The 25,687-nt window shown below is 43.6% G+C and overlaps 38 non-coding genes across 38 annotated transcripts; all 38 read left to right on the top strand.

Annotated features, from left to right (window-relative positions):
- The first annotated feature begins 423 nt into the window (after window positions 1–423).
- On the top strand, window positions 424–496 carry trnak-cuu. The gene has a single exon. It is a non-coding gene; the product is annotated as a tRNA-Lys (tRNA).
- A 385-nt stretch (window positions 497–881) lies between these two features.
- Window positions 882–954, top strand: trnak-cuu. Its single transcript has one exon. It is a non-coding gene; the product is annotated as a tRNA-Lys (tRNA).
- Window positions 955–1,379: 425 nt separating this feature from the next.
- trnak-cuu lies at window positions 1,380–1,452 on the top strand. The gene has a single exon. It is a non-coding gene; the product is annotated as a tRNA-Lys (tRNA).
- A 425-nt stretch (window positions 1,453–1,877) lies between these two features.
- Window positions 1,878–1,950, top strand: trnak-cuu. Its single transcript has one exon. It is a non-coding gene; the product is annotated as a tRNA-Lys (tRNA).
- A 425-nt stretch (window positions 1,951–2,375) lies between these two features.
- Window positions 2,376–2,448, top strand: trnak-cuu. Its single transcript has one exon. It is a non-coding gene; the product is annotated as a tRNA-Lys (tRNA).
- Window positions 2,449–2,873: 425 nt separating this feature from the next.
- Window positions 2,874–2,946, top strand: trnak-cuu. Its single transcript has one exon. It is a non-coding gene; the product is annotated as a tRNA-Lys (tRNA).
- Window positions 2,947–3,371: 425 nt separating this feature from the next.
- trnak-cuu lies at window positions 3,372–3,444 on the top strand. The gene has a single exon. It is a non-coding gene; the product is annotated as a tRNA-Lys (tRNA).
- A 425-nt stretch (window positions 3,445–3,869) lies between these two features.
- trnak-cuu lies at window positions 3,870–3,942 on the top strand. Its single transcript has one exon. It is a non-coding gene; the product is annotated as a tRNA-Lys (tRNA).
- A 425-nt stretch (window positions 3,943–4,367) lies between these two features.
- Window positions 4,368–4,440, top strand: trnak-cuu. The gene has a single exon. It is a non-coding gene; the product is annotated as a tRNA-Lys (tRNA).
- A 921-nt stretch (window positions 4,441–5,361) lies between these two features.
- On the top strand, window positions 5,362–5,434 carry trnak-cuu. The gene has a single exon. It is a non-coding gene; the product is annotated as a tRNA-Lys (tRNA).
- Window positions 5,435–5,859: 425 nt separating this feature from the next.
- Window positions 5,860–5,932, top strand: trnak-cuu. The gene has a single exon. It is a non-coding gene; the product is annotated as a tRNA-Lys (tRNA).
- Window positions 5,933–6,359: 427 nt separating this feature from the next.
- Window positions 6,360–6,432, top strand: trnak-cuu. The gene has a single exon. It is a non-coding gene; the product is annotated as a tRNA-Lys (tRNA).
- A 921-nt stretch (window positions 6,433–7,353) lies between these two features.
- On the top strand, window positions 7,354–7,426 carry trnak-cuu. The gene has a single exon. It is a non-coding gene; the product is annotated as a tRNA-Lys (tRNA).
- Window positions 7,427–7,851: 425 nt separating this feature from the next.
- Window positions 7,852–7,924, top strand: trnak-cuu. The gene has a single exon. It is a non-coding gene; the product is annotated as a tRNA-Lys (tRNA).
- A 425-nt stretch (window positions 7,925–8,349) lies between these two features.
- Window positions 8,350–8,422, top strand: trnak-cuu. Its single transcript has one exon. It is a non-coding gene; the product is annotated as a tRNA-Lys (tRNA).
- A 425-nt stretch (window positions 8,423–8,847) lies between these two features.
- trnak-cuu lies at window positions 8,848–8,920 on the top strand. The gene has a single exon. It is a non-coding gene; the product is annotated as a tRNA-Lys (tRNA).
- Window positions 8,921–9,345: 425 nt separating this feature from the next.
- On the top strand, window positions 9,346–9,418 carry trnak-cuu. Its single transcript has one exon. It is a non-coding gene; the product is annotated as a tRNA-Lys (tRNA).
- A 919-nt stretch (window positions 9,419–10,337) lies between these two features.
- Window positions 10,338–10,414, top strand: trnak-uuu. Its single transcript has one exon. It is a non-coding gene; the product is annotated as a tRNA-Lys (tRNA).
- A 425-nt stretch (window positions 10,415–10,839) lies between these two features.
- Window positions 10,840–10,912, top strand: trnak-uuu. The gene has a single exon. It is a non-coding gene; the product is annotated as a tRNA-Lys (tRNA).
- Window positions 10,913–11,337: 425 nt separating this feature from the next.
- On the top strand, window positions 11,338–11,410 carry trnak-uuu. The gene has a single exon. It is a non-coding gene; the product is annotated as a tRNA-Lys (tRNA).
- A 385-nt stretch (window positions 11,411–11,795) lies between these two features.
- On the top strand, window positions 11,796–11,868 carry trnak-uuu. Its single transcript has one exon. It is a non-coding gene; the product is annotated as a tRNA-Lys (tRNA).
- A 425-nt stretch (window positions 11,869–12,293) lies between these two features.
- On the top strand, window positions 12,294–12,366 carry trnak-uuu. Its single transcript has one exon. It is a non-coding gene; the product is annotated as a tRNA-Lys (tRNA).
- A 923-nt stretch (window positions 12,367–13,289) lies between these two features.
- Window positions 13,290–13,362, top strand: trnak-cuu. The gene has a single exon. It is a non-coding gene; the product is annotated as a tRNA-Lys (tRNA).
- Window positions 13,363–14,285: 923 nt separating this feature from the next.
- On the top strand, window positions 14,286–14,358 carry trnak-uuu. Its single transcript has one exon. It is a non-coding gene; the product is annotated as a tRNA-Lys (tRNA).
- A 425-nt stretch (window positions 14,359–14,783) lies between these two features.
- On the top strand, window positions 14,784–14,856 carry trnak-uuu. The gene has a single exon. It is a non-coding gene; the product is annotated as a tRNA-Lys (tRNA).
- A 421-nt stretch (window positions 14,857–15,277) lies between these two features.
- On the top strand, window positions 15,278–15,350 carry trnak-cuu. The gene has a single exon. It is a non-coding gene; the product is annotated as a tRNA-Lys (tRNA).
- Window positions 15,351–15,774: 424 nt separating this feature from the next.
- On the top strand, window positions 15,775–15,847 carry trnak-cuu. The gene has a single exon. It is a non-coding gene; the product is annotated as a tRNA-Lys (tRNA).
- A 426-nt stretch (window positions 15,848–16,273) lies between these two features.
- On the top strand, window positions 16,274–16,346 carry trnak-cuu. Its single transcript has one exon. It is a non-coding gene; the product is annotated as a tRNA-Lys (tRNA).
- A 425-nt stretch (window positions 16,347–16,771) lies between these two features.
- Window positions 16,772–16,844, top strand: trnak-cuu. The gene has a single exon. It is a non-coding gene; the product is annotated as a tRNA-Lys (tRNA).
- A 1,374-nt stretch (window positions 16,845–18,218) lies between these two features.
- On the top strand, window positions 18,219–18,291 carry trnak-cuu. Its single transcript has one exon. It is a non-coding gene; the product is annotated as a tRNA-Lys (tRNA).
- Window positions 18,292–18,716: 425 nt separating this feature from the next.
- trnak-cuu lies at window positions 18,717–18,789 on the top strand. The gene has a single exon. It is a non-coding gene; the product is annotated as a tRNA-Lys (tRNA).
- Window positions 18,790–19,715: 926 nt separating this feature from the next.
- On the top strand, window positions 19,716–19,788 carry trnak-cuu. The gene has a single exon. It is a non-coding gene; the product is annotated as a tRNA-Lys (tRNA).
- Window positions 19,789–20,214: 426 nt separating this feature from the next.
- trnak-cuu lies at window positions 20,215–20,287 on the top strand. Its single transcript has one exon. It is a non-coding gene; the product is annotated as a tRNA-Lys (tRNA).
- Window positions 20,288–20,710: 423 nt separating this feature from the next.
- Window positions 20,711–20,783, top strand: trnak-cuu. Its single transcript has one exon. It is a non-coding gene; the product is annotated as a tRNA-Lys (tRNA).
- Window positions 20,784–21,705: 922 nt separating this feature from the next.
- Window positions 21,706–21,778, top strand: trnak-cuu. The gene has a single exon. It is a non-coding gene; the product is annotated as a tRNA-Lys (tRNA).
- A 1,919-nt stretch (window positions 21,779–23,697) lies between these two features.
- trnak-cuu lies at window positions 23,698–23,770 on the top strand. The gene has a single exon. It is a non-coding gene; the product is annotated as a tRNA-Lys (tRNA).
- A 759-nt stretch (window positions 23,771–24,529) lies between these two features.
- On the top strand, window positions 24,530–24,602 carry trnak-cuu. The gene has a single exon. It is a non-coding gene; the product is annotated as a tRNA-Lys (tRNA).
- Window positions 24,603–25,030: 428 nt separating this feature from the next.
- trnak-cuu lies at window positions 25,031–25,103 on the top strand. The gene has a single exon. It is a non-coding gene; the product is annotated as a tRNA-Lys (tRNA).
- The last annotated feature ends 584 nt before the right edge of the window (window positions 25,104–25,687 follow it).

The following is a 25,687-nucleotide window of genomic DNA, read 5'->3' as shown; positions in this document are numbered from 1 at the left end:
TATTTTCTCTGCCGAAGCACCAACTCACTTAGCAAACAACCATTCGCTTGGAATTTCGAGCAGGCTTGCCACCCTGCATAGCTGGTGATACAGAAGGCTATGAATTTGTATTCTATCTCTGCCTGCACTCTGACCTGTCATCTCAATGACTTACCTATTACCGATTAATTGAACTCCTAAATGGGTTGAGTAAATGCTCCTTTTCTTGACAAGAAATAGACAGGCAGAGGCTTCAAGAAGAATACTTGCTCCTGGTGGGGCTTGAACTCATAACCTTCGCATCTAATTGCTGTATACTGCTGTATAAGTACAACACGCTAACAGATTGCACCACAGGATCCATAAACAACACTCACTGATCCCCATATTTTGCAGAAACTGGGATGTACGATATTCAAACCAAGTCAAAATCACTTTTGAGGTACCTGGCTAGCTCAGTCGGTAGAGCATGAGACTCTTAATCTCAGGGTTGTGGGTTCGAGCCCCACGTTAGGTGATTATTTTCACTGCCGAAGCACAAACTCACTTAGCAAACAACCATTCGCTTGGAATTTCGAGCAGGCTTGCCACCCTGCATAGCTGGTGATGCAGAAGGTTAAGAATTTGAATTCTATCTCTGCCTGCACTCTGACCTGTCATCTCAATGACAAACCTATTACCGATGAATTGAACTCCTAAATGGGTTGAGTAAATGCTCCTTTTCCGGATAAGAAATAGACAGGCAGAGGCTTCAAGAAGAATACTTGCTCCTGGTGGGGCTTGTAAGTACAACACGCTAACAGATTGCATCACAGGATCCATCAACAACACTCACTGATCACCATATTTTGCAGAAACTGGGATGTACGATATTCAAACCAAGTCAAAATCACTATTGAGGTACCTGGCTAGCTCAGTCGGTAGAGCATGAGACTCTTAATCTCAGGGTCGTGGGTTCGAGCCCCACGTTAGGTGATTATTTTCTCTGCCGAAGCACCAACTCACTTAGCAAACAACCATTCGCTTGGAATTTCGAGCAGGCTTGCCACCCTGCATAGCTGGTGATACAGAAGGCTATGAATTTGTATTCTATCTCTGCCTGCACTCTGACCTGTCATCTCAATGACATACCTATTACCGATTAATTGAACTCCTAAATGGGTTGAGTAAATGCTCCTTTTCTTGACAAGAAATAGACAGGCAGAGGCTTCAAGAAGAATACTTGCTCCTGGTGGGGCTTGAACTCATAACCTTGTCATCTAATTGCTGTATACTGCTGTATAAGTACAACACGCTAACAGATTGCATCACAGGATCCATCAACAACACTCACTGATCCCCATATTTTGCAGAAACTGGGATGTACGATATTCAAACCAAGTCAAAATCACTTTTGAGGTACCTGGCTAGCTCAGTCGGTAGAGCATGAGACTCTTAATCTCAGGGTCGTGGGTTCGAGCCCCACGTTAGGTGATTATTTTCACTGCCGAAGCACAAACTCACTTAGCAAACAACCATTCGCTTGGAAGTTCGAGCAGGCTTGCCACCCTGCATAGCTGGTGATGCAGAAGGCTAAGAATTTGTATTCTATCTCTGCCTGCACTCTGACCTGTCATCTCAATGACTTACCTATTACCGATGAATTGAACTCCTAAATGGGTTGAGTAAATGCTCCTTTTCTTGACAAGAAATAGACAGGCAGAGGCTTCAAGAAGAATACTTGCTCCTGGTGGGGCTTGAACTCATAACCTTCGCATCTAATTGCTGTATACTGCTGTATAAGTACAACACGCTAACAGATTGCATCACAGGATCCATCAACAACACTCACTGATCCCCATATTTTGCAGAAACTGGGATGTACGATATTCAAACCAAGTCAAAATCACTTTTGAGGTACCTGGCTAGCTCAGTCGGTAGAGCATGAGACTCTTAATCTCAGGGTCGTGGGTTCGAGCCCCACGTTAGGTGATTATTTTCTCTGCCGAAGCACCAACTCACTAAGCAAACAACCATTCGCTTGGAATTTCGAGCAGGCTTGCCACCCTGCATAGCTGGTGATACAGAAGGCTATGAATTTGTATTCTATCTCTGCCTGCACTCTGACCTGTCATCTCAATGACATACCTATTACCGATGAATTGAACTCCTAAATGGGTTGAGTAAATGCTCCTTTTCTTGACAAGAAATAGACAGGCAGAGGCTTCAAGAAGAATACTTGCTCCTGGTGGGGCTTGAACTCATAACCTTCGCATCTAATTGCTGTATACTGCTGTATAAGTACAACACGCTAACAGATTGTACCACAGGATCAATCAACAACACTCACTAATCACTATATTTTTCAGAAACTGGGATGTACGATATTCAAACCAAGTCAAAATCACTATTGAGGTACCTGGCTAGCTCAGTCGGTAGAGCATGAGACTCTTAATCTCAGGGTCGTGGGTTCGAGCCCCACGTTAGGTGATTATTTTCTCTGCCGAAGCACCAACTCACTTAGCAAACAACCATTCGCTTGGAATTTCGAGCAGGCTTGCCACCCTGCATAGCTGGTGATACAGAAGGCTATGAATTTGTATTCTATCTCTGCCTGCACTCTGACCTGTCATCTCAATGACTTACCTATTACCGATTAATTGAACTCCTAAATGGGTTGAGTAAATGCTCCTTTTCTTGACAAGAAATAGACAGGCAGAGGCTTCAAGAAGAATACTTGCTCCTGGTGGGGCTTGAACTCATAACCTTCGCATCTAATTGCTGTATACTGCTGTATAAGTACAACACGCTAACAGATTGCATCACAGGATCCATCAACAACACTCACTGATCCCCATATTTTGCAGAAACTGGGATGTACGATATTCAAACCAAGTCAAAATCACTTTTGAGGTACCTGACTAGCTCAGTTGGTAGAGCATGAGACTCTTAATCTCAGGGTCGTGGGTTCGAGCCCCATGTTAGGTGAATATTTTCTCTGCCGAATCACCAACTCACTTAGCAAACAACCATTCGCTTGGAATTTCGAGCAGGCTTGCCACCCTGCATAGCTGGTGATGCAGAAGGTTAAGAATTTGAATTCTATCTCTGCCTGCACTCTGACCTGTCATCTCAATGACTTACCTATTACCGATTAATTGAACTCCTAAATGGGTTGAGTAAATGCTCCTTTTCTTGACAAGAAATAGACAGGCAGAGGCTTCAAGAAGAATACTTGCTCCTGGTGGGGCTTGAACTCATAACCTTCGCATCTAATTGCTGTATACTGCTGTATAAGTACAACACGCTAACAGATTGCACCACAGGATCCATAAACAACACTCACTGATCACCATATTTTGCAGAAACTGGGATGTAAAATGTTCAAACCAAGTCAAAATCACTATTGAGGTACCTGGCTAGCTCAGTCGGTAGAGCATGAGACTCTTAATCTCAGGGTCGTGGGTTCGAGCCCCACGTTAGGTGATTATTTTCTCTGCCGAAGCACCAACTCACTTAGCAAACAACCATTCGCTTGGAATTTCGAGCAGGCTTGCCACCCTGCATAGCTGGTGATACAGAAGGCTATGAATTTGTATTCTATCTCTGCCTGCACTCTGACCTGTCATCTCAATGACTTACCTATTACCGATTAATTGAACTCCTAAATGGGTTGAGTAAATGCTCCTTTTCTTGACAAGAAATAGACAGGCAGAGGCTTCAAGAAGAATACTTGCTCCTGGTGGGGCTTGAACTCATAACCTTGTCATCTAATTGCTGTATACTGCTGTATAAGTACAACACGCTAACAGATTGCATCACAGGATCCATCAACAACACTCACTGATCCCCATATTTTGCAGAAACTGGGATGTACGATATTCAAACCAAGTCAAAATCACTTTTGAGGTACCTGGCTAGCTCAGTCGGTAGAGCATGAGACTCTTAATCTCAGGGTCGTGGGTTCGAGCCCCACGTTAGGTGATTATTTTCTCTGCCGAAGCACCAACTCACTTAGCAAACAACCATTCGCTTGGAATTTCGAGCAGGCTTGCCACCCTGCATAGCTGGTGATACAGAAGGCTATGAATTTGTATTCTATCTCTGCCTGCACTCTGACCTGTCATCTCAATGACATACCTATTACCGATGAATTGAACTCCTAAATGGGTTGAGTAAATGCTCCTTTTCTTGACAAGAAATAGACAGGCAGAGGCTTCAAGAAGAATACTTGCTCCTGGTGGGGCTTGAACTCATAACCTTCGCATCTAATTGCTGTATACTGCTGTATAAGTACAACACGCTAACAGATTGCATCACAGGATCCATCAACAACACTCACTGATCCCCATATTTTGCAGAAACTGGGATGTACGATATTCAAACCAAGTCAAAATCACTTTTGAGGTACCTGGCTAGCTCAGTCGGTAGAGCATGAGACTCTTAATCTCAGGGTCGTGGGTTCGAGCCCCACGTTAGGTGATTATTTTCTCTGCCGAAGCACCAACTCACTAAGCAAACAACCATTCGCTTGGAATTTCGAGCAGGCTTGCCACCCTGCATAGCTGGTGATACAGAAGGCTATGAATTTGTATTCTATCTCTGCCTGCACTCTGACCTGTCATCTCAATGACATACCTATTACCGATGAATTGAACTCCTAAATGGGTTGAGTAAATGCTCCTTTTCTTGACAAGAAATAGACAGGCAGAGGCTTCAAGAAGAATACTTGCTCCTGGTGGGGCTTGAACTCATAACCTTGTCATCTAATTGCTGTATACTGCTGTATAAGTACAACACGCTAACAGATTGCATCACAGGATCCATCAACAACACTCACTGATCACCATATTTTGCAGAAACTGGGATGTACGATATTCAAACCAAGTCAAAATCACTATTGAGGTACCTGGCTAGCTCAGTCGCTAGAGCATGAGACTCTTAATCTCAGGGTCGTGGGTTCGAGCCCCACGTTAGGTGATTATTTTCTCTGCCGAAGCACCAACTCACTTAGCAAACAACCATTTGCTTGGAATTTCGAGCAGGCTTGCCACCCTGCATAGCTGGTGATACAGAAGGCTATGAATTTGTATTCTATCTCTGCCTGCACTCTGACCTGTCATCTCAATGACTTACCTATTACCGATTAATTGAACTCCTAAATGGGTTGAGTAAATGCTCCTTTTCTTGACAAGAAATAGACAGGCAGAGGCTTCAAGAAGAATACTTGCTCCTGGTGGGGCTTGAACTCATAACCTTCGCATCTAATTGCTGTATACTGCTGTATAAGTACAACACGCTAACAGATTGCATCACAGGATCCATCCAACACTCACTGATCCCCATATTTTGCAGAAACTGGGATGTACGATATTCAAACCAAGTCAAAATCACTTTTGAGGTACCTGGCTAGCTCAGTCGGTAGAGCATGAGACTCTTAATCTCAGGGTCGTGGGTTCGAGCCCCACGTTAGGTGATTATTTTCTCTGCCGAAGCACAAACTCACTTAGCAAACAACCATTCGCTTGGAATTTCGAGCAGGCTTGCCACCCTGCATAGCTGGTGATACAGAAGGCTAAGAATTTGTATTCTATCTCTGCCTGCACTCTGACCTGTCATCTCAATGACTTACCTATTACCGATGAATTGAACTCCTAAATGGGTTGAGTAAATGCTCCTTTTCTTGACAAGAAATAGACAGGCAGAGGCTTCAAGAAGAATACTTGCTCCTGGTGGGGCTTGAACTCATAACCTTGTCATCTAATTGCTGTATACTGCTGTATAAGTACAACACGCTAAGACATTGCATCACAGGATCCATCAACAACACTCACTGATCCCCATATTTTGCAGAAACTGGGATGCAAGATATTCAAACCAAGTCAAAATCACTTTTGAGGTACCTGGCTAGCTCAGTCGGTAGAGCATGAGACTCTTAATCTCAGGGTCGTGGGTTCGAGCCCCACGTTAGGTGATTATTTTCTCTGCCGAAGCACCAACTCACTAAGCAAACAACCATTCGCTTGGAATTTTGAGCAGGCTTGCCACCCTGCATAGCTGGTGATACAGAAGGCTATGAATTTGTATTCTATCTCTGCCTGCACTCTGACCTGTCATCTCAATGACATACCTATTACCGATGAATTGAACTCCTAAATGGGTTGAGTAAATGCTCCTTTTCTTGACAAGAAATAGACAGGCAGAGGCTTCAAGAAGAATACTTGCTCCTGGTGGGGCTTGAACTCATAACCTTCGCATCTAATTGCTGTATACTGCTGTATAAGTACAACACGCTAACAGATTGCATCACAGGATCCATCAACAACACTCTCACTGATCCCCATATTTTGCAGAAACTGGGATGTACGATATTCAAACCAAGTCAAAATCACTTTTGAGGTACCTGGCTAGCTCAGTCGGTAGAGCATGAGACTCTTAATCTCAGGGTCGTGGGTTCGAGCCCCACGTTAGGTGATTATTTTCTCTGCCGAAGCACCAACTCACTAAGCAAACAACCATTCGCTTGGAATTTTGAGCAGGCTTGCCACCCTGCATAGCTGGTGATACAGAAGGCTATGAATTTGTATTCTATCTCTGCCTGCACTCTGACCTGTCATCTCAATGACATACCTATTACCGATGAATTGAACTCCTAAATGGGTTGAGTAAATGCTCCTTTTCTTGACAAGAAATAGACAGGCAGAGGCTTCAAGAAGAATACTTGCTCCTGGTGGGGCTTGAACTCATAACCTTCGCATCTAATTGCTGTATACTGCTGTGTAAGTACAACACGCTAACAGATTGCACCACAGGATCCATAAACAACACTCACTGATCCCCATATTTTGAAGAAACTGGGATGTACGATATTCAAACCAAGTCAAAATCACTTTGAGGTACCTTTCCAGCTCAGTCGGTAGAGCATGAGACTCTTAATCTCAGGGTCGTGGGTTCGAGCCCCACGTTAGGTGATTATTTTCTCTGCCGAAGCACCAACTCACTTAGCAAACAACCATTTGCTTGGAATTTCGAGCAGGCTTGCCACCCTGCATAGCTGGTGATGCAGAAGGTTAAGAATTTGAATTCTATCTCTGCCTGCACTCTGACCTGTCATCTCAATGACTTACCTATTACCGATTAATTGAACTCCTAAATGGGTTGAGTAAATGCTCCTTTTCTTGACAAGAAATAGACAGGCAGAGGCTTCAAGAAGAATACTTGCTCCTGGTGGGGCTTGAACTCATAACCTTCGCATCTAATTGCTGTATACTGCTGTATAAGTACAACACGCTAACAGATTGCACCACAGGATCCATCAACAACACTCCTGATCCCCATATTTTGCAGAAACTGGGATGTACGATATTCAAACCAAGTCAAAATCACTATTGAGGTACCTGGCTAGCTCAGTCGGTAGAGCATGAGACTCTTAATCTCAGGGTCGTGGGTTCGAGCCCCACGTTAGGTGATTATTTTCTCTGCCGAAGCACCAACTCACTTAGCAAACAACCATTCGCTTGGAATTTCGAGCAGGCTTGCCACCCTGCATAGCTGGTGATACAGAAGGCTATGAATTTGTATTCTATCTCTGCCTGCACTCTGACCTGTCATCTCAATGACATACCTATTACCGATGAATTGAACTCCTAAATGGGTTGAGTAAATGCTCCTTTTCTTGACAAGAAATAGACAGGCAGAGGCTTCAAGAAGAATACTTGCTCCTGGTGGGGCTTGAACTCATAACCTTGTCATCTAATTGCTGTATACTGCTGTATAAGTACAACACGCTAACAGATTGCATCACAGGATCCATCAACAACACTCACTGATCCCCATATTTTGCAGAAACTGGGATGTACGATATTCAAACCAAGTCAAAATCACTTTTGAGGTACCTGGCTAGCTCAGTCGGTAGAGCATGAGACTCTTAATCTCAGGGTCGTGGGTTCGAGCCCCACGTTAGGTGATTATTTTCTCTGCCGAAGCACCAACTCACTTAGCAAACAACCATTCGCTTGGAATTTCGAGCAGGCTTGCCACCCTGCATAGCTGGTGATACAGAAGGCTATGAATTTGTATTCTATCTCTGCCTGCACTCTGACCTGTCATCTCAATGACTTACCTATTACCGATTAATTGAACTCCTAAATGGGTTGAGTAAATGCTCCTTTTCTTGACAAGAAATAGACAGGCAGAGGCTTCAAGAAGAATACTTGCTCCTGGTGGGGCTTGAACTCATAACCTTCGCATCTAATTGCTGTATACTGCTGTATAAGTACAACACGCTAACAGATTGCATCACAGGATCCATCAACAACACTCACTGATCCCCATATTTTGCAGAAACTGGGATGTACGATATTCAAACCAAGTCAAAATCACTTTTGAGGTACCTGGCTAGCTCAGTCGGTAGAGCATGAGACTCTTAATCTCAGGGTCGTGGGTTCGAGCCCCACGTTAGGTGATTATTTTCTCTGCCGAAGCACCAACTCACTAAGCAAACAACCATTCGCTTGGAATTTCGAGCAGGCTTGCCACCCTGCATAGCTGGTGATACAGAAGGCTATGAATTTGTATTCTATCTCTGCCTGCACTCTGACCTGTCATCTCAATGACATACCTATTACCGATGAATTGAACTCCTAAATGGGTTGAGTAAATGCTCCTTTTCTTGACAAGAAATAGACAGGCAGAGGCTTCAAGAAGAATACTTGCTCCTGGTGGGGCTTGAACTCATAACCTTCGCATCTAATTGCTGTATACTGCTGTATAAGTACAACACGCTAACAGATTGCACCACAGGATCCATAAACAACACTCACTGATCCCCATATTTTGCAGAAACTGGGATGTACGATATTCAAACCAAGTCAAAATCACTATTGAGGTACCTGGCTAGCTCAGTCGGTAGAGCATGAGACTCTTAATCTCAGGGTCGTGGGTTCGAGCCCCACGTTAGGTGATTATTTTCTCTGCCGAAGCACCAACTCACTTAGCAAACAACCATTCGCTTGGAATTTCGAGCAGGCTTGCCACCCTGCATAGCTGGTGATACAGAAGGCTATGAATTTGTATTCTATCTCTGCCTGCACTCTGACCTGTCATCTCAATGACTTACCTATTACCGATTAATTGAACTCCTAAATGGGTTGAGTAAATGCTCCTTTTCTTGACAAGAAATAGACAGGCAGAGGCTTCAAGAAGAATACTTGCTCCTGGTGGGGCTTGAACTCATAACCTTCGCATCTAATTGCTGTATACTGCTGTATAAGTACAACACGCTAACAGATTGCATCACAGGATCCATCAACAACACTCACTGATCCCCATATTTTGCAGAAACTGGGATGTACGATATTCAAACCAAGTCAAAATCACTTTTGAGGTACCTGGCTAGCTCAGTCGGTAGAGCATGAGACTCTTAATCTCAGGGTCGTGGGTTCGAGCCCCACGTTAGGTGATTATTTTCTCTGCCGAAGCACCAACTCACTTAGCAAACAACCATTCGCTTGGAATTTCGAGCAGGCTTTCCACCCTGCATAGCTGGTTATACAGAAGGCTATGAATTTGTATTCAATCTCTGCCTGCACTCTGACCTGTCATCTCAATGACATACCTATTACCGATGAATTGAACTCCTAAATGGGTTGAGTAAATGCTCCTTTTCTTGACAAGAAATAGACAGGCAGAGGCTTCAAGAAGAATACTTGCTCCTGGTGGGGCTTGAACTCATAACCTTCGCATCTAATTGCTGTATACTGCTGTATAAGTACAACACGCTAACAGATTGCATCACAGGATCCATCAACAACACTCACTGATCACCATATTTTGCAGAAACTGGGATGTATGATATTCAAACCAAGTCAAAATCACTTTCGAGGTACCTGACTAGCTCAGTCGGTAGAGCATGAGACTCTTAATCTCAGGGTCGTGGGTTTGAGCCCCACGTTAGGTGATTATTTTCTCTGCCGAAGCACCAACTCACTTAGCAAACAACCATTCGCTTGGAATTTCGAGCAGGCTTTCCACCCTGCATAGCTGGTGATACAGAAGGCTATGAATTTGTATTCTATCTCTGCCTGCACTCTGACCTGTCATCTCAATGACATACCTATTACCGATGAATTGAACTCCTAAATGGGTTGAGTAAATGCTCCTTTTCTTGACAAGAAATAGACAGGCAGAGGCTTCAAGAAGAATACTTGCTCCTGGTGGGGCTTGAACTCATAACCTTCGCATCTAATTGCTGTATACTGCTGTATAAGTACAACACGCTAACAGATTGCATCACAGGATCCATCAACAACACTCACTGATCACCATATTTTGCAGAAACTGGGATGTACGATATTCAAACCAAGTCAAAATCACTATTGAGGTACCTGGCTAGCTCAGTCGGTAGAGCATGAGACTTTTAATCTCAGGGTCGTGGGTTCGAGCCCCACGTTATTTGATTATTTTCTCTGTTAAAGCACCAACTCACTTAGCAAACAACCATTCGCTTGGAATTTCGAGCAGGCTTGCCACCCTGCATAGCTGGTGATACAGAAGGCTATGAATTTGTATTCTATCTCTGCCTGCACTCTGACCTGTCATCTCAATGACATACCTATTACCGATTAATTGAACTCCTAAATGGGTTGAGTAAATGCTCCTTTTCTTGACAAGAAATAGACAGGCAGAGGCTTCAAGAAGAATACTTGCTCCTGGTGGGGCTTGAACTCATAACCTGCGCATCTAATTGCTGTATACTGCTGTATAAGTACAACACGCTAACAGATTGCATCACAGGATCCATCAACAACACTCACTGATCACCATATTTTGCAGAAACTGGGATGTACGATATTCAAACCAAGTCAAAATCACTATTGAGGTACCTGGCTAGCTCAGTCGGTAGGGCATGAGACTTTTAATCTCAGGGTCGTGGGTTCGAGCCCCACGTTAGGTGATTATTTTCTCTGTTAAAGCACTAACTCACTTAGCAAATAACCATTTGCTTGTAATTTCGAACAAGCTTGCCACCCTGCATAGCTGGTGATACAGAAGGCTATGAATTTGTATTCTATCTCTGCCTGCACTCTGACCTGTCATCTCAATGACAAACCTATTACCGATGAATTGAACTCCTAAATGGGTTGAGTAAATGCTCCTTTTCTTGACAAGAAATAGACAGGCAGAGGCTTCAAAAAGAATACTTGCTCCTGGTGGGGCTTGAACTCATAACCTTGTCATCTAATTGCTGTATACTGCTGTATAAGTACAACACGCTAACAGATTGCACCACAGGATCCATAAACAACACTCAGTGATCACCATATTTTTCAGAAACTGGGATGTACGATATTCAAACCAAGTCAAAATAACTATTGAGGTACCTGGCTAGCTCAGTTGGTAGAGCATGAGACTTTTAATCTTAGGGTCGTGGGTTCGAGCCCCACGTTAGGTGATTATTTTCACTGCCGAAGCACAAACTCACTTAGCAAACAACCATTCGCTTGGAATTTCGAGCAGGCTTGCCACCCTGCATAGCTGGTGATGCAGAAGGTTAAGAATTTGAATTCTATCTCTGCCTGCACTCTGACCTGTCATCTCAATGACTTACCTATTACCGATTAATTGAACTCCTAAATGGGTTGAGTAAATGCTCCTTTTCTTGACAAGAAATAGACAGGCAGAGGCTTCAAGAAGAATTCTTGCTCCTGGTGGGGCTTGTAAGTACAACACGCTAACAGATTGCACCACAGGATCCATCAACAACACTCACTGATCACCATATTTTGCAGAAACTGGGATGTAAAATGTTCAAACCAAGTCAAAATCACTATTGAGGTACCTGGCTAGCTCAGTTGGTAGAGCATGAGACTTTTAATCTCAGGGTCGTGGGTTCGAGCCCCACGTTAGGTGCTAATTTTCTCTGCCGAAGCACCAACTCACTTAGCAAACAACCATTCGCTTGGAATTTCGAGCAGGCTTGCCACCCTGCATAGCTGGTGATACAGAAGGCTATGAATTTGTATTCTATCTCTGCCTGCACTCTGACCTGTCATCTCAATGACATACCTATTACCGATGAATTGAACTCCTAAATGGGTTGAATAAATTATCATTTTCCGGACAAGAAATAGACAGGCAGAGGCTTCAAGAAGAATACTTGCTCCTGGTGGGGCTTGAACTCATAACCTTGTCATCTAATTGCTGTATACTGCTGTATAAGTACAACACGCTAACAGATTGCACCACAGGATCCATAAACAACACTCACTGATCACCATATTTTTCAGAAACTGGGATGTACGATATTCAAACCAAGTCAAAATCACTATTGAGGTACCTGGCTAGCTCAGTTGGTAGAGCATGAGACTTTTAATCTCAGGGTCGTGGGTTCGAGCCCCACGTTAGGTGATTATTTTCTCTGCCGAAGCACCAACTCACTTAGCAAACAACCATTCGCTTGGAATTTCGAGCAGGCTTGCCACCCTGCATAGCTGGTGATACAGAAGGCTATGAATTTGTATTCTATCTCTGCCTGCACTCTGACCTGTCATCTCAATGACATACCTATTACCGATGAATTGAACTCCTAAATGGGTTGAATAAATGCTCATTTTCTTGACAAGAAATAGACAGGCAGAGGCTTCAAGAAGAATACTTGCTCCTGGTGGGGCTTGAACTCATAACCTTTGCATCTAATTGCTGTATACTGCTGTATAAGTATAACACGCTAACAGATTGCATCACAGGATCCATCAACAACACTCACTGATCCCCATATTTTGCAGAAACTGGGATGTACGATATTCAAACCAAGTCAAAATCACTATTGAGGTACCTGGCTAGCTCAGTCGCTAGAGCATGAGACTCTTAATCTCAGGGTCGTGGGTTCGAGCCCCACGTTAGGTGAATATTTTCTCTGCCGAAGCACCAACTCACTTAGCAAATAACCATTTGCTTGGAATTTCGAGCAGGCTTGCCACCCTGCATAGCTGGTGAAACAGAAGGCTATGAATTTGTATTCTATCTCTGCCTGCACTCTGAACTGTCATCTCAATGACAAACCTATTACCGATGAATTGAACTCCTAAATGGGTTGAGTAAATGCTCCTGTTCTTGACAAGAAATAGACAGGCAGAGGCTTCAAAAAGAATACTTGCTCCTGGTGGGGCTTGAACTCATAACCTTGTCATCTAATTGCTGTATACTGCTGTATAAGTACAACACGCTAACAGATTGCATCACAGGATCCATCAACAACACTCACTGATCACCATATTTTGCAGAAACTGGGATGTACGATATTCAAACCAAGTCAAAATCACTATTGAGGTACCTGGCTAGCTCAGTTGGTAGAGCATGAGACTCTTAATCTCAGGGTCGTGGGTTCGAGCCCCACGTTAGGTGATTATTTTCTCTGCCGAAGCACAAACTCACTTAGCAAACAACCATTCGCTTGGAATTTCGAGCAGGCTTGCCACCCTGCATAGCTGGTGATGCAGAAGGTTAAGAATTTGTATTCTATCTCTGCCTGCACTCTGACCTGTCATCTCAATGACTTACCTATTACCGATTAATTGAACTCCTAAATGGGTTGAGTAAATGCTCCTTTTCTTGACAAGAAATAGACAGGCAGAGGCTTCAAGAAGAATACTTGCTCCTGGTGGGGCTTGAACTCATAACCTTCGCATCTAATTGCTGTATACTGCTGTATAAGTAGAACACGCTAACAGATTGCATCACAGGATCCATCAACAACACTCACTGATCACCATATTTTGCAGAAACTGGGATGTACGATATTCAAACCAAGTCAAAATCACTATTGAGGTACCTGGCTAGCTCAGTCGGTAGAGCATGAGACTTTAAATCTCAGGGTCGTGGGTTCGAGCTCCACGTTATTTGATTATTTTCTCTGCCGAAGCACCAACTCACTTAGCAAACAACCATTCGCTTGGAACTTCGAGCAGGCTTGCCACCCTGCATAGCTGGTGATACAGAAGGCTATGAATTTGTATTCTATCTCTGCCTGCACTCTGACCTGTCATCTCAATGACATACCTATTACCGATGAATTGAACTCCTAAATGGATTGAATAAATTATCATTTTCCGGACAAGAAATAGACAGGCAGAGGCTTCAAGAAGAATACTTGCTCCTGGTGGGGCTTGAACTCATAACCTTGTCATCTAATTGCTGTATACTGCTGTATAAGTACAACACGCTAACAGATTGCATCACAGGATCCATCAACAACACTCACTGATCACCATATTTTGCAGAAACTGGGATGTACGATATTCAAACCAAGTCAAAATCACTATTGAGGTACCTGGCTAGCTCAGTCGGTAGGGCATGAGACTTTTAATCTCAGGGTCGTGGGTTCGAGCCCCACGTTAGGTGATTATTTTCTCTGCCGAAGCACCAACTCACTTAGCAAACAACCATTCGCTTGGAATTTCGAGCAGGCTTGCCACCCTGCATAGCTGGTGATACAGAAGGCTATGAATTTGTATTCTATCTCTGCCTGCACTCTGACCTGTCATCTCAATGACTTACGTATTACCGATTAATTGAACTCCTAAATGAATTGAGTAAATGCTCCTTTTCTTGACAAGAAATAGACAGGCAGAGGCTTCAAGAAGAATACTTGCTCCTGGAGGGGCTTGAACTCATAACCTTGTCATCTAATTGCTGTATACTGCTGTATAAGTACAACACGCTAACAGATTGCATCACAGGATCCATCAACAACACTCACTGATCACCATATTTTGCAGAAACTGGGATGTACGATATTCAAACCAAGTCAATTTAACTATTGAGGTACCTGGCTAGCTCAGTCGGTAGGGCATGAGACTTTTAATCTCAGGGTCGTGGGTTCGAGCCCCACGTTAGGTGCTAATTTTCTCTGCCGAAGCACCAACTCACTTAGCAAACAACCATTCGCTTGGAACTTCGAGCAGGCTTGCCACCCTGCATAGCTGGTGATACAGAAGGCTATGAATTTGTATTCTATCTCTGCCTGCACTCTGACCTGTCATCTCAATGACATACCTATTACCGATGAATTGAACTCCTAAATGGATTGAATAAATTATCATTTTCCGGACAAGAAATAGACAGGCAGAGGCTTCAAGAAGAATACTTGCTCCTGGTGGGGCTTGAACTCATAACCTTGTCATCTAATTGCTGTATACTGCTGTATAAGTACAACACGCTAACAGATTGCACCACAGGATCCATAAACAACACTCACTGATCCCATATTTTTTGAATGGGATGTACGATATTCAAACCAAGTCAAAATCACTATTGAGGTACCTGGCTAGCTCAGTCGGTAGAGCATGAGACTCTTAATCTCAGGGTCGTGGGTTCGAGCCCCACGTTAGGTGATTATTTTCTCTGCCGAAGCACCAACTCACTTAGCAAACAACCATTTGCTTGGAATTTCGAGCAGGCTTGCCACCCTGCATAGCTGGTGAAACAGAAGGCTATGAATTTGTATTCAATCTCTGCCTGCACTCTGAACTGTCATCTCAATGACAAACCTATTACCGATGAATTGAACTCCTAAATGGGTTGAGTAAATGCTCCTTTTCTTGACAAGAAATAGACAGGCAGAGGCTTCAAGAAGAATACTTGCTCCTGGTGGGGCTTGAACTCATAACCTTGTCATCTAATTGCTGTATACTGCTGTATAAGTACAACACGCTAACAGATTGCACCACAGGTTCCATAAACAACACTCAGTGATCACCATATTTTTCAGAAACTGGGATGTACGATATTCAAACCAAGTCAAAATCATTTTGAGGTACCTTGCTAGCTCAGTCGGTAGAGCATGAGACTCTTAATCTCAGGGTCGTGGGTTCGAGCCCCACGTTAGGTGACCATTTTCACTGCCGAAGCACGAACTCACTTAGCAAACAACCATTCGCTTGGAATTTCGAGCAGTCTTGCCACCCTGCATAGCTGGTGATGCAGAAGGTTAAGAATTTGAATTCTATGTCTGCCTGCACTCTGACCTTTCATCTCAATGACTTCCCTATTACCGATTAATTGAACTCCTAAATGGGTTGAGTAAATGCTCCTTTTCTTGACAAGAAATAGACAGGCAGAGGCTTCAAGAAGAATACTTGCTCCTGGTGGGGCTTGAACTCATAACCTTCGCATCTAATTGCTGTATACTGCTGTATAAGTACAACACGCTAACAGATTGCACCACAGGATCCATCAACAACACTCACTGATCACCCATATTTTTCAGAAACTGGGATGTACGATATTCAAACCAAGTCAAAATCACTATTGAGATACCTGACTAGCTCAGTCGGTAGAGCATGAGACTCTTAATCTCAGGGTCGTGGGTTCGAGCCCCACGTTAGGTGATTATTTTCTCTGCCGAATCACCAACTCACTTAGCAAACAACCATTCGCTTGGAATTTTGAGCAGGCTTGCCACCCTGCATAGCTGGTGATACAGAAGGCTATGAATTTGTATTCTATCTCTGCCTGCACTCTGACCTGTCATCTCAATGACATACCTATTACCGATGAATTGAACTCCTAAATGGGTTGAGTAAATGCTCCTTTTCTTGACAAGAAATAGACAGGCAGAGGCTTCAAGAAGAATACTTGCTCCTGGTGGGGCTTGAACTCATAACCTTCGCATCTAATTGCTGTATACTGCTGTATAAGTACAACACGCTAACAGATTGCATCACAGGATCCATCAACAACACTCACTGATCCCCATATTTTGCAGAAACTGGGATGCAAGATATTCAAACCAAGTCAAAATCACTTTTGAGGTACCTGGCTAGCTCAGTCGGTAGAGCATGAGACTCTTAATCTCAGGGTCGTGGGTTCGAGCCCCACGTTAGGTGATTATTTTCTCTGCCGAAGCACCAACTCACTAAGCAAACAACCATTCGCTTGGAATTTTGAGCAGGCTTGCCACCCTGCATAGCTGGTGATACAGAAGGCTATGAATTTGTATTCTATCTCTGCCTGCACTCTGACCTGTCATCTCAATGACTTACCTATTACCGATTAATTGAACTCCTAAATGGGTTGAGTAAATGCTCCTTTTCTTGACAAGAAATAGACAGGCAGAGGCTTCAAGAAGAATACTTGCTCCTGGTGGGGCTTGTAAGTACAACACGCTAACAGATTGCACCACAGGATCCATAAACAACACTCACCGATCACCATATTTTGCAGAAACTGGGATGTACGATATTCAAACCAAGTCAAAATCACTTTGAGGTACCTTGCTAGCTCAGTCGGTAGAGTATGAGACTCTTAATCTCAGGGTCGTGGGTTCGAGCCCCACGTTAGATTATTATTTTCTCTGACGAAGCACCAACTCACTAAGCAAACAACCATTCGCTTGGAATTTCGAGCAGGCTTGCCACCCTGCATAGCTGGTGATACAGAAGGCTATGAATTTGTATTCTATCTCTGCCTGCACTCTGACCTGTCATCTCAATGACATACCTATTACCGATGAATTGAACTCCTAAATGGGTTGAGTAAATGCTCCTTTTCTTGACAAGAAATAGACAGGCAGAGGCTTCAAGAAGAATACTTGCTCCTGGTGGGGCTTGAACTCATAACCTTGTCATCTAATTGCTGTATACTGCTGTATAAGTACAACACGCTAACAGATTGCATCACAGGATCCATCAACAACACTCACTGATCCCCATATTTTGCAGAAACTGGGATGTATGATATTCAAACCAAGTCAAAATCTCTTTTGAGGTACCTGACTAGCTCAGTCGGTAGAGCATGAGACTCTTAATCTCAGGGTCGTGGGTTTGAGCCCCATGTTAGGTGATTGTTTTCTCTGCCGAATCACCAACTCACTTAGCAAACAACCATTCGCTTGGAATTTCGAGCAGGCTTGCCACCCTGCATAGCTGGTGATACAGAAGGCTATGAATTTGTATTCTATCTCTGCCTGCACTCTGACCTGTCATCTCAATGACAAACCTATTACCGATGAATTGAACTCCTAAATGGGTTGAGTAAATGCTCCTTTTCTTGACAAGAAATAGACAGGCAGAGGCTTCAAGAAGAATACTTGCTCCTGGTGGGGCTTGAACTCATAACCTTGTCATCTAATTGCTGTATACTGCTGTATAAGTACAACACGCTAACAGATTGCATCACAGGATCCATCAACACTCACTGATCCCCATATTTTGCAGAAACTGGGATCGATATTCAAACCAAGTCAAAATCACTTTTGAGGTACCTGGCTAGCTCAGTCGGTAGAGCATGAGACTCTTAATCTCAGGGTCGTGGGTTCGAGCCCCACGTTAGGTGATTATTTTCTCTGCCGAAGCACAAACTCACTTAGCAAACAACCATTCGCTTGGAATTTCGAGCAGGCTTGCCACCCTGCATAGCTGGTGATACAGAAGGCTAAGAATTTGTATTCTATCTCTGCCTGCACTCTGACCTGTCATCTCAATGACATACCTATTACCGATTAATTGAACTCCTAAATGGGTTGAGTAAATGCTCCTTTTCTTGACAAGAAATAGACAGGCAGAGGCTTCAAGAAGAATACTTGCTCCTGGTGGGGCTTGAACTCATAACCTTCGCATCTAATTGCTGTATACTGCTGTATAAGTACAACACGCTAACAGATTGCATCCACAGGATCCATCAACAACACTCACTGATCCCCATATTTTGAAGAAACTGGGATGTACGATATTCAAACCAAGTCAAAATCACTTTGAGGTACCTTGCTAGCTCAGTCGGTAGAGCATGAGACTCTTAATCTCAGGGTCGTGGGTTCGAGCCCCACGTTAGGTGATTATTTTCTCTGCCGAAGCACCAACTCACTTAGCAAACAACCATTCGCTTGGAATTTCGAGCAGGCTTGCCACCCTGCATAGCTGGTGATACAGAAGGCTATGAATTTGTATTCTATCTCTGCCTGCACTCTGACCTGTCATCTCAATGACATACCTATTACCGATGAATTGAACTCCTAAATGGGTTGAGTAAATGCTCCTTTTCTTGACAAGAAATAGACAGGCAGAGGCTTCAAGAAGAATACTTGCTCCTGGTGGGGCTTGAACTCATAACCTTCGCATCTAATTGCTGTATACTGCTGTATAAGTACAACACGCTAACAGATTGCATCACAGGATCCATCAACAACACTCACTGATCCCCATATTTTGCAGAAACTGGGATGTAAGATGATATTCAAACCAAGTCAAAATCGCTTTTGAGGTACCTGGCTAGCTCAGTCGGTAGAGCATGAGACTCTTAATCTCAGGGTCGTGGGATAGAGCCCCACGTTAGGTGATTATTTTCTCTGCCGAAGCACCAACTCACTAAGCAAACAACCATTCGCTTGGAATTTTGAGCAGGCTTGCCACCCTGCATAGCTGGTGATACAGAAGGCTATGAATTTGTATTCTATCTCTGCCTGCACTCTGACCTGTCATCTCAATGACTTACCTATTACCGATTAATTGAACTCCTAAATGGGTTGAGTAAATGCTCCTTTTCTTGACAAGAAATAGACAGGCAGAGGCTTCAAGAAGAATACTTGCTCCTGGTGGGGCTTGAACTCATAACCTTCGCATCTAATTGCTGTATACTGCTGTATAAGTACAACACGCTAACAGATTGCATCACAGGATCCATCAACAACACTCACTGATCCCCATATTTTGCAGAAACTGGGATGTACGATATTCAAACCAAGTCAAAATCACTTTTGAGGTACCTGGCTAGCTCAGTCGGTAGAGCATGAGACTCTTAATCTCAGGGTCGTGGGTTCGAGCCCCACGTTAGGTGATTATTTTCTCTGCCGAAGCACCAACTCACTAAGCAAACAACCATTCGCTTGGAATTTCGAGCAGGCTTGCCACCCTGCATAGCTGGTGATACAGAAGGCTATGAATTTGTATTCTATCTCTGCCTGCACTCTGACCTGTCATCTCAATGACATACCTATTACCGATGAATTGAACTCCTAAATGGGTTGAATAAATGCTCATTTTCTTGACAAGAAATAGACAGGCAGAGGCTTCAAGAAGAATACTTGCTCCTGGTGGGGCTTGAACTCATAACCTTCGTCATCTAATTGCTGTATACTGCTGTATAAGTACAACACGCTAACAGATTGCACCACAGGATCCATCAACAACACTCACTGATCCCCATATTTTGCAGAAACTGGGATGTACGATATTCAAACCAAGTCAAAATCACTTTTGAGGTACCTGGCTAGCTCAGTCGGTAGAGCATGAGACTCTTAATCTCAGGGTCGTGGGTTCGAGCCCCACGTTAGGTGATTATTTTCTCTGCCGAAGCACCAACTCACTTAGCAAACAACCATTCGCTTGGAATTTCGAGCAGGCTTGCCACCCTGCATAGCTGGTGATACAGAAGGCTATGAATTTGTATTCTATCTCTGCCTGCACTCTGACCTGTCATCTCAATGACATACCTATTACCGATGAATTGAACTCCTAAATGGGTTGAGTAAATGCTCCTTTTCTTGACAAGAAATAGACAGGCAGAGGCTTCAAGAAGAATACTTGCTCCTGGTGGGGCTTGAACTCATAACCTTCGCATCTAATTGCTGTATACTGCTGTATAAGTACAACACGCTAACAGATTGCATCACAGGATCCATCAACAACACTCACTGATCCCCATATTTTGCAGAAACTGGGATGTATGTATCAAACCAAGTCAAAATCACTTTTGAGGTACCTGGCTAGCTCAGTCGGTAGAGCATGAGACTCTTAATCTCAGGGTCGTGGGTTCGAGCCCCACGTTAGGTGATTATTTTCTCTGCCGAAGCACCAACTCACTAAGCAAACAACCATTCGCTTGGAATTTCGAGCAGGCTTGCCACCCTGCATAGCTGGTGATACAGAAGGCTATGAATTTGTATTCTATCTCTGCCTGCACTCTGACCTGTCATCTCAATGACATACCTATTACCGATGAATTGAACTCCTAAATGGGTTGAATAAATGCTCCTTTTCCGACAAGAAATAGACAGGCAGAGGCTTCAAGAAGAATACTTGCTCCTGGTGGGGCTTGAACTCATAACCTTCGCATCTAATTGCTGTATACTGCTGTATAAGTACAACACGCTAACAGATTGCATCACAGGATCCATCAACAACACTCACTGATCCCCATATTTTGCAGAAACTGGGATGTACGATATTCAAACCAAGTCAAAATCGCTTTTGAGGTACCTGGCTAGCTCAGTCGGTAGAGCATGAGACTCTTAATCTCAGGGTCGTGGGATAGAGCCCCACGTTAGGTGATTATTTTCTCTGCCGAAGCACCAACTCACTAAGCAAACAACCATTCGCTTGGAATTTTGAGCAGGCTTGCCACCCTGCATAGCTGGTGATACAGAAGGCTATGAATTTGTATTCTATCTCTGCCTGCACTCTGACCTGTCATCTCAATGACTTACCTATTACCGATTAATTGAACTCCTAAATGGGTTGAGTAAATGCTCCTTTTCTTGACAAGAAATAGACAGGCAGAGGCTTCAAGAAGAATACTTGCTCCTGGTGGGGCTTGAACTCATAACCTTCGCATCTAATTGCTGTATACTGCTGTATAAGTACAACACGCTAACAGATTGCATCACAGGATCCATCAACAACACTCACTGATCCCCATATTTTGCAGAAACTGGGATGTACGATATTCAAACCAAGTCAAAATCACTTATGTGCTACCTGGCTAGCTCAGTCGGTAGAGCATGAGACTCTTAATCTCAGGGTCGTGGGTTCGAGCCCCACGTTAGGTGATTATTTTCTCTGCCGAAGCACCAACTCACTAAGCAAACAACCATTCGCTTGGAATTTCGAGCAGGCTTGCCACCCTGCATAGCTGGTGATACAGAAGGCTATGAATTTGTATTCTATCTCTGCCTGCACTCTGATCTGTCATCTCAATGACAAACCTATTACCGATGAATTGAACTCCTAAATGGGTTGAGTAAATGCTCCTTTTCTTGACAAGAAATAGACAGGCAGAGGCTTCAAAAAGAATACTTGCTCCTGGTGGGGCTTGAACTCATAACCTTGTCATCTAATTGCTGTATACTGCTGTATAAGTACAACACGCTAACAGATTGCATCACAGGATCCATCAACAACACTCACTGATCCCCATATTTTGCAGAAACTGGGATGTACGATATTCAAACCAAGTCAAAATCACTTTTGAGGTACCTGGCTAGCTCAGTCGGTAGAGCATGAGACTCTTAATCTCAGGGTCGTGGGTTTGAGCCCCACGTTAGGTGATTATTTTCTCTGCCGAAGCACCAACTCACTTAGCAAACAACCATTTGCTTGGAATTTCGAGCAGGCTTGCCACCCTGCATAGCTGGTGAAACAGAAGGCTATGAATTTGTATTCTATCTCTGCCTGCACTCTGAACTGTCATCTCAATGACAAACCTATTACCGATGAATTGAACTCCTAAATGGGTTGAGTAAATGCTCCTTTTCTTGACAAGAAATAGACAGGCAGAGGCTTCAAAAAGAATACTTGCTCCTGGTGGGGCTTGAACTCATAACCTTGTCATCTAATTGCTGTATACTGCTGTATAAGTACAACACGCTAAGACATTGCATCACAGGATCCATCAACAACACTCACTGATCCCCATATTTTGCAGAAACTGGGATGCAAGATATTCAAACCAAGTCAAAATCACTTTTGAGGTACCTGGCTAGCTCAGTCGGTAGAGCATGAGACTCTTAATCTCAGGGTCGTGGGTTTGAGCCCCACGTTGGGTGATTATTTTCACTGCCGAAGCACAAACTCACTTAGCAAACAACCATTCGCTTGGAATTTCGAGCAGACTTGCCACCCTGCATAGCTGGTGATGCAGAAGGCTATGAATTTGTATTCTATCTCTGCCTGCACTCTGACCTGTCATCTCAATGACTTACCTATTACCGATTAATTGAACTCCTAAATGGGTTGAGTAAATGCTCCTTTTCTTGACAAGAAATAGACAGGCAGAGGCTTCAAGAAGAATACTTGCTCCTGGTGGGGCTTGAACTCATAACCTTCGCATCTAATTGCTGTATACTGCTGTATAAGTACAACACGCTAACAGATTGCATCACAGGATCCATCAACAACACTCACTGATCCCCATATTTTGCAGAAACTGTGATGTACGATATTCAAACATAGTCAAAATCACTTATGTGCCACCTGGCTAGCTCAGTCGGTAGAGCATGAGACTCTTAATCTCAGGGTCGTGGGTTCGAGCCCCACGTTATTTGATTATTTTCTCTGTTAAAGCACTAACTCACTTAGCAAATAACCATTTGCTTGGAATTTCGAGCAGGCTTGCCACCCTGCGTAGCTGGTGATACAGAAGGCTATGAATTTGTATTCTATCTCTGCCTGCACTCTGAACTGTCATCTCAATGACAAACCTATTACCGATGAATTGAACTCCTAAATGGGTTGAGTAAATGCTCCTTTTCTTGACAAGAAATAGACAGGCAGAGGCTTCAAGAAGAATACTTGCTCCTGGTGGGGCTTGAACTCATAACCTTGTCATCTAATTGCTGTATACTGCTGTATAAGTACAACACGCTAACAGATTGCATCACAGGATCCATCAACAACACTCACTGATCCCCATATTTTGCAGAAACTGGGATGTACGATATTCAAACCAAGTCAAAATCACTTATGTGCTACCTGGCTAGCTCAGTCGGTAGAGCATGAGACTCTTAATCTCAGGGTCGTGGGTTCGAGCCCCACGTTAGGTGATTATTTTCTCTGCCGAAGCACCAACTCACTAAGCAAACAACCATTCGCTTGGAATTTCGAGCAGGCTTGCCACCCTGCATAGCTGGTGATACAGAAGGCTATGAATTTGTATTCTATCTCTGCCTGCACTCTGACCTGTCATCTCAATGACATACCTATTACCGATGAATTGAACTCCTAAATGGATTGAATAAATTATCATTTTCCGGAGAAATAGGGCAGAGGCTTCAAGAAGAATACTGGGTTTGAACTAAGCAAAATCACTATTGAGGTACCTGGCTAGCTCAGTTGGTAGAGCATGAGACTTTTTTCAGGGTCTGGGTTCGAGCCCCACGTTAGGTGATTATTTTCTCTGCCGAAGCACCAACTCACTACCATTCGCTTGGAATTTCGAGCAGGCTTGCCACCCTGCATAGCTGGTGATACAGAAGGCTATGAATTTGTATTCTATCTCTGCCTGCACTCTGACCTGTCATCTCAATGACTTACCTATTACCGATTAATTGAACTCCTAAATGGGTTGAGTAAATGCTCCTTTTCTTGACAAGAAATAGACAGGCAGAGGCTTCAAGAAGAATACTTGCTCCTGGTGGGGCTTGAACTCATAACCTTCGCATCTAATTGCTGTATACTGCTGTATAAGTACAACACGCTAACAGATTGCATCACAGGATCCATCAACAACACTCACTGATCCCCATATTTTGCAGAAACTGGGATGTACGATATTCAAACCAAGTCAAAATCACTTTTGAGGTACCTGGCTAGCTCAGTCGGTAGAGCATGAGACTCTTAATCTCAGGGTCGTGGGTTCGAGCCCCACGTTAGGTGATTATTTTCTCTGCCGAAGCACCAACTCACTAAGCAAACAAACACCATTCGCTTGGAATTTCGAGCAGGCTTGCCACCCTGCATAGCTGGTGATACAGAAGGCTATGAATTTGTATTCTATCTCTGCCTGCACTCTGACCTGTCATCTCAATGACATACCTATTACCGATGAATTGAACTCCTAAATGGGTTGAGTAAATGCTCCTTTTCTTGACAAGAAATAGACAGGCAGAGGCTTCAAGAAGAATACTTGCTCCCTGTGGGGCTTGAACTCATAACCTTCGCATCTAATTGCTGTATACTGCTGTATAAGTACAACACGCTAACAGATTGCACCACAGGATCCATCAACAACACTCACTGATCCCCATATTTTGCAGAAACTGGGATGTACGATATTCAAACCAAGTCAAAATCACTTTTGAGGTACCTGGCTAGCTCAGTCGGTAGAGCATGAGACTCTTAATCTCAGGGTCGTGGGTTCGAGCCCCACGTTAGGTGATTATTTTCTCTGCCGAAGCACCAACTCACTTAGCAAACAACCATTCGCTTGGAACTTCGAGCAGGCTTGCCACCCTGCATAGCTGGTGATACAGAAGGCTATGAATTTGTATTCTATCTCTGCCTGCACTCTGACCTGTCATCTCAATGACATACCTATTACCGATTAATTGAACTCCTAAATGAATTGAGTAAATGCTCCTTTTCTTGACAAGAAATAGACAGGCAGAGGCTTCAAGAAGAATACTTGCTCCTGGTGGGGCTTGAACTCATAACCTTCGCATCTAATTGCTGTATACTGCTGTATAAGTACAACACGCTAACAGATTGCATCACAGGATCCATCAACAACACTCACTGATCCCCATATTTTGCAGAAACTGGGATGTACGATATTCAAACCAAGTCAAACTCACTTTTCAGGTACCTGGCTAGCTCAGTCGGTAGAGCATGAGACTCTTAATCTCAGGGTCGAGGGTTTGAGCCCCACGTTGGGTGATTATTTTCTCTGCCGAAGCACCAACTCACTTAGCAAACAACCATTTGCTTGGAATTTCGAGCAGGCTTGCCACCCTGCATAGCTG

This window comes from Oncorhynchus tshawytscha, unplaced genomic scaffold (assembly GCF_018296145.1).
Source record: "Oncorhynchus tshawytscha isolate Ot180627B unplaced genomic scaffold, Otsh_v2.0 Un_scaffold_3804_pilon_pilon, whole genome shotgun sequence".
Taxonomy (NCBI): domain Eukaryota; kingdom Metazoa; phylum Chordata; class Actinopteri; order Salmoniformes; family Salmonidae; genus Oncorhynchus; species Oncorhynchus tshawytscha.
Note: the sequence above shows the minus strand (reverse complement) of the source record. Positions and strands in the feature narration are given on the sequence as shown.